General features: G+C 31.9%; 1 protein-coding gene across 1 annotated transcript in view; it reads right to left on the bottom strand.

The window, feature by feature from the left end:
- Positions 1-6,877, bottom strand: part of LOC118746826 — a 304,681-nt gene that overhangs the window by 253,246 nt on the left and 44,558 nt on the right. The gene's annotated exons all lie outside the window — the stretch shown is intronic.

Here is a 6,877-nt window from a genome sequence, read left to right as displayed (position 1 = left end):
TTTTTTTTTCCTTTCAAAATGGCGGACCAAAATATTTCTAAAAACGTACAAATTTGCAACTTTTTAACTAGATTTTCTAGAATAATTACGAGTATGCAGCCTTGTAGCCCATAAAATTTTAGTGTAACAATGTGCAAGTTTCAAGTTTCTAAAAAAGTGCCACGCAGTTTTCCCACACAAAGTATGTTCGACATTTTTTTTTTTTTTTATGGAAAACCGTGTCAGCAAAAAATATATTCTAAAATATCAACTCAAATTTTTAGCAACTTGAAACTTGCACTTTATTATTTTAAAATTTAATGGTCTACAAAACTGCATATTCGAAATTATTCGAAATTATTCTAGAGATTCTAATTAAAAAGTTGCAAATTTGTATCCAAAATTTCGGAGATATTTTGGTCCGCCATTTTGAAACAAAAAAAGTAGTAATTCTGAAGAAATTTGAGGTGAAAGTACACATGTCAAAGATAGTCTCCGCAAAGTTTGGTAAAACTGAGAATTCCCGTTTTTGAGATATTTAGGTGGCCCGGTTGACATGGAATGCACGATATATATTTTTTTTATAAAAGTCTAGCTAGTGCAAGTTTCGAGTGGCTAGAAAATATCGCAGAATTTTTGGGATTTTTTTTTTTGACGCATCTAGGCATTCTCTTGTAGGTGTTTTTTTATCTAAGCTTTAACCAAAACCATATAAACCACAAATTCAAATTTTATGAGAAATTTAAGAAAATTCAACAAATTGTCATCAAAATTTCAACTGAATTTTCAAAATCTGAATTTATTAGAACATTTTTTGGCATGCGACTAAAAAATCTCGTGGATTTTTGAGATTTTTTTTTGTGACGGCTTTTTTCACTTTTTTCCATATAAGCATGAATTTCTTATGAAATAAAATGCGGGAGACCGTTCGCAACAAAATTTCAATCAACGCCAGTTTTCGTAAATCGCACTTATTATAAAAAAAAAAAACACAAAAACAGTCTCCAAAAAAAGTTCTCAAGTCAACGCGAGTTTTTAGCCGATTGAACTTTTTGCTTCAGCACATAACATTCGTTTCATTTCTCCAAAAAAAAAGCGCAAAAGACCTTCTATGCATTTTAAGAAATTTATTCGTTTCAAATAATAATAAACAGTAAGCCATTTTATTAATGGGACAAAAACATTTCAAATAAGAAATAAAAGCTAAAAAAAACAAGCATGGGTACACAATTGTTATATACATACTTGATATAAGTGTGGCCATTAAATTTTTAAATGAGTACTTTTCTGTGATTTTCGCCGCTTAAATCGATTTCATGTTCTTTTTAGTAACTTTGTAAGTTTATTATTAATTCGCTTCTTATTAAATTACTGGAGCACCGACCCCTTTTCACACTGCCCTTTGCATTCATGATCGGCTCGGGAAAAGCTCGTTTGGCAAATGCACTACTGCATTGAATGCAAAAGAGGTAGGACATTATTTTCATAAAATTAAATTTACCGTTAGAAAAAAAATTAAATATTTCCATACATAAAGTAAAGTTTCCATTCGTACTGTCAACAGGTATGTAACTTGAGAATAGAAATCGCTGCATCTTTTAGGCGCATCAATATTACATAGTTACATCCCGAGCTAATAAAAGGAAGGTAAAAAAAAGAATTGAATCGACTACGCACGAATATTACTCATACGCCCCAGCATCGGGGCAATAAAAGGAGTGTTATGAGCAGGGAACGGATTTTATGGAAATTGCCTTTTTTCTGCTAACGAGATAGAGCATATTCGATTAAGAATGTCCACGATTTAGCTTTCTCTGATTCCATATATACACATTTGATGTTGCCTTTTTTTGCCTTTTTTAAGATATTTGCCTTTTTTTTGCCTTTTTTAAGATATTTGCCTTTTTTTGCCTTTTCTACCTTTAAAAAAATTATTATAGCATTTACAATTTTTTTTTAAGATTAAAAAATATACACATTGCCCATGCGGCTTTTAGAAGCGCAGAGACTTCTTGCCAAATTGGTGTTGGAAAAATTCAAAGCCGTTTTCTCAGCTAACGAAGGCTTGGAGACAATAAGGGGTGTGGATAAAATTGTAAAGGGCGAGGAAAACGCCCTTATTCCTGATAATATGAACGTTTCAAACGTTCCATGTTTAAATTGGGCGCCGCTTGTATCAACTTACGTCGAGCACACATTTAGTACATTCAAGGCGTTTCTTCGCGAAAATCGAATGAAAATGCTGCCAGAAAACTTCAAAATGCATCTTGTGGTTCAATGTTACTAGAACTGTACAGATTAAAGTTTTATGAGTTAGAAACTCGAAAGGATAAAATAGTCAAAGATTCAAAGTACAAATTTTCCATATAACGAAACTAGTTCATAGTTTTTCTATTTTTACTTGTAATATAAACATTTCCAAAATAAATGTATTTTTTTATTGTTCTTCGTATTTTCTGTCTTTTTTTAGTGCCTTTTTCGCTATTTTGTTTTGCCTTTTTTTGCCTTTTTTGCAACACCTAGTGCCTTTTCCTGCCTTTTTCGCTATTTTATTTTGCCTTTTCCAGCCTATTTCGTTGTTTTATTTTGCCTTTTTTATAGGTTTTAGGTCCTAAAAATCCGTTCCCTGGTTATGAGCTTTATAATAATACCATACACATAGACTGCACCGTCTGGGCATAAAGTGCAGGAAAAACTGCAAATGGCACTAGAGGTTCATAGTTATTGTGCTGTTGAATTTTTGATACTCTTTGCAATTAATAATATTTAAATTGAAAAGGAACAGCAATAACACTGCACACTGGCCAGAATTGGATTTTTTTTTTGCATAAATTCAAGATTTTTATAGCACTATATTATTGATATCAGTTATTTTTATAAAAGTACATATGTCAACTAAGAAAATTTCCAAATAACATATTTGAAGTATCAACCCTGTGCTTTCAGAGCGCTTTCAAAGTCATGTGTATGATTAGTTGTTATTTTGTCAAAATTGGTACAAAATTATAAGTCAATTGTGATGAGCTTGTAAAAGTTGCGTTAATATAAATAAACAAAATTAGATAGTGAAAATAAAGGTCAAGGTATTTCTAATAAGAATTAGTTAATGTGCATATCGTGTGTGTGTGTGTTTGTTGTTATTTGATGTGTTTGTAGTGCGTATTTAAAGAAAAATACTAAACAATATTTTCGTGTTCCGTGGAGTAGAACCAGCAAGCTGACAAGTTATGACGCGAACTAATAATAAAAAAATTAGATTTTGTTTGAGTAATAACAGTTTTTTCTCATTTTTGCTCCTTTTTCCAAAATTTAACATTTTAAGCGAAGTACGCGTAGAAATCTATGTATCCTCCTTACATAGAATAAAGCAAATTCGAGATTTTTTCATCACGTTAATCTTTAAAACTACTGAACGGATTTGTGGACATTTTTTAATAGAGGCATTATCTTTAGGCCTGAGAATTTCTATAGGGTTGCCATCTATCTAAAAAATTATAAAACCCGCACTGTTCATTGGATTACAGAAAATCAGGTGTCAAATGAAGGTACTTGGCCTCTAGATGTCCAATAATGTATTATCTTCTTAGTAGGGCTGCCACCATTTTAAAAATTATAATATCTTCACAGTCAGTTAGACTAAAATTGAGGTGAAAAGAGAAAGGATAGGGCCCGGATGTTCTATAAGGTTTTATTATTTTAGTGGGGTTGCCACCTTTTTAAAAATTACTACCTCACATATACATATGAATTTTTTGGTAATGACATCAGATTTGCACAGTTCATTCAATTTACAAAAAATATGGTGTGAAGAGCTTGACCTATAGATGCACAATACATTTTTATTTTTTCATCAGAGTTGCCCCCTAAGAAATCCTTAGTTTGAATATTTTGAAAGGCTTTATTCAGAACTATATTTAGTAGAGTTGCCACATGTTTAAATAAGCAAATTCAACTTGAGTTGTGGTGATTAGATAATTTAAATATGTATCACAATATGGGTGCCACACTAAAGCGGTTTAAGCAAGTTTTAAAAACGTTTTGAAAAAGGTTATCGTTCAAAAGCAACATTATAAACGGGGAGAGGGGAAGACGGGGCGTACGGGTTATCTGATCGGCCCAAAAGTTTTACCATGACTTGCTAATATGAAAAACATATGTACCAAGTTTGAAAATGATAACTTTCTTTTTAGATTTTATGCCAAAAAAAAAATTAAATTCCGGCCACTGTGCACTGTAAGGACGATAAAATTACACAAAAACGCCGAGACGCCTAAAGTTAATTTTGTTATAATTTGCATCGTGAATAAACATATGTAAACCTTATCATGCTAAAAATAATACATTTTTTGTCAATTTCTTTAATTCGTATTGAAACCTGTTCTCTTATAAGAAAATCAAGCTACTAATAAAAAAAACTCTTATTTCATACAAAAATCATTGCGTATTTTCATTTTATCATTCACAACATTTTTATTTATACACCGATTTAGTGTCCTTCGTAGGTTGATTTTTTTGTAAATCTGTTATTTAAACTTTTTTCTCTGCAAAAGAAAATTCATATGTATTAGATTACGTTCAAGAAAAGGAAAAAAATCTCGAATCACAATGCAGCTCTCAAGAAAAAAGCTCGTGCATTTATATCTTCAATAACATTTACAGGGAAAGTAAAGTGCTTTTTCCAGCAAAAGAAATACAGAAAAATATTTCCTGAGAACTGCAGACAGCCTTTAAAGTTTGCATATTTTTCCTTCACGATGCCAATTAAAATGAGAATTTCTTTGGAAAACTACCCGATCTAGGAAAAAGGTCCATACAGGCCCAAAATCTCTGACCCAAAATCAATTTGGACTGTGGACTTGAGGTTTTCCCTGCAGTGTTCATTCACGTCTAACATAACAAACATCATCGTTTAAATGCAAAAAGTCATTACTAATAAAAAATCAAAATTCACTTTTTGATTTATATGATGGAGTTCATCGAATTATAACTCCCACATCATTTTATGAAAAAAATTAAAATATTAGTCACTACTTTTTCATTTCATTTACGATGTTGTTACGTCTTTTTGCATTTCAGGTGACGATATGCAGGTCCACAAACATAATTTAAAAAAAAAAAGTTTTTCTAGCATATATCGAAGGTACTTTGGCAAAACTCACTACCTGGTATCTCGTAATATTAATTCAAAATAAGCTTTGCAGTACTATGATTCGCTTATCGAATTTAAAAAAAAAAAACAGTGCAATGTAGAAGAACAATATTGGTAACAAATGAAAGGGAAAATTCTGCAGAATCGGAAAAATATACATATTGTTTAACAAGGACGAATTGAAAACACTCGTTTTTAATTTTATTTAGCCTAAACTAATAAAGTGTGAAAGACCAAATTCGAAGATTTGGTCGTGTTCCTGAACATATAATTTTCTCTTAAATAAACATTGGGCATTTTCAAGGATAAAATTTTAAATCACATTTTCAATACCTATTCGTCCTTATGTACTAAAATGTTAATTTTCTCTTTCATTTCTTGCCAATATTAATCATGAATTACAAATTTCAAAATACTTTTAAAAAATTTTGACGTCTAAGAGAAAACCTTAAAACGCAGTTTTACTATAATTGGTCCCTATTTTCGCGAGCATATTGACTCTGCTGAGTGTAAATTTTACTGTCGCACAGAGTAATATGTATTACATACAATACGTGCCTTTGAAAGACGTTGGAATTCACTTTTTGAGAATATATTGTGAGGAACAGGGCGCTTGCCTTTTACACTCGTATATTAGCTTTTTGGATGGCTGCGCAGACCACTTCGGGTGTTTACAAGGATTAAAGGTTAAGAATCACTTATTTATAGAGTAACTTTTTAGGAAGAAACTATGGGGCGTTTTCATAGTCAAAACTAAGTTGGTACTTAAAATTAGTTGACAATTTTTTGACAGATAACCCACTAAAAATTTTGTCAAAAAGCTACAATTAAATGTAAGTACAAAACTAATTTCGACTGAGAATACGCCTCTATATTTTTGTGAAATTTTTTAGTTGCTTTGGATGCCACAACGCTGAAACCGGTGTATATCCAAATCAAGCTTGACGGAAATTTGTCTCTAAATACATTATCTTCACACCCTCTCGAAAAAATCAACCAACGCCAACAAATACTCAACTAACTTTCTCATCCAAGCTTAGATTAGCAAAATCAGAGCCTATCGGCCATTTACAGCCTTGTTAGCGTTATTGCTCGAGTATTATAAAAGTAGCGCAATAAATGTCCTTGTAAAATGAATTCTACATTGTAAAAAATATATCGGTCAAAATCAAATTAGCTCGTACTAAATTATTGAATGACTTGAAATGCCTATTTTTGCATACATAAGTAAATGCATGTTTGTGAGCGTGTTTTTTTCCAAAGCTGGCCAACATTTTTATTTCATAAGCATATTATGCTTACAGTTTCACTGCCACTTTCAAAACAAACTTCTACTTGCTTCTACAACAAGATTATGCAACATTTACAAGTGCATACTTAACGGCCGCCAATGTTAAAATCGCAAGCTAAAGATTCCTTTCCAATGGAGATTATAAGTGTAGAAGCTTGAAAAGTAAATTGGTAGGCACTCACATCACAGCCACAAACACACTACCAAACTGCATGGGTTCACAACAAATAAAAGGTAACAACAATAGCAAAAGAACAAAAACGTGCAACAACACAGCATTTAAATTATCATTTTGCAACGATTTCTCGCCTTCCTTTAATACCTTTGGTTGCTGCTGCCGCTGCTGTTGCTGCTGCTGCTGCCGCCGCTCCTGTTGTGGCCCCATTGTGAAGCGTTTGTGGGCACTACTTTTATTGTTTGTTAGTTGAAAAGCTACAATATTGTTGCTGTTATTGTCG

Source organism: Rhagoletis pomonella, unplaced genomic scaffold (genome assembly GCF_013731165.1).
Source record: "Rhagoletis pomonella isolate Grant_MI unplaced genomic scaffold, Rhpom_1.0 Rhpom_scaffold_00011, whole genome shotgun sequence".
NCBI classification, from domain to species: domain Eukaryota; kingdom Metazoa; phylum Arthropoda; class Insecta; order Diptera; family Tephritidae; genus Rhagoletis; species Rhagoletis pomonella.
The sequence above is the reverse complement of the archived record's forward strand: the minus strand, read 5'-3'. Positions and strand labels throughout refer to the sequence as shown.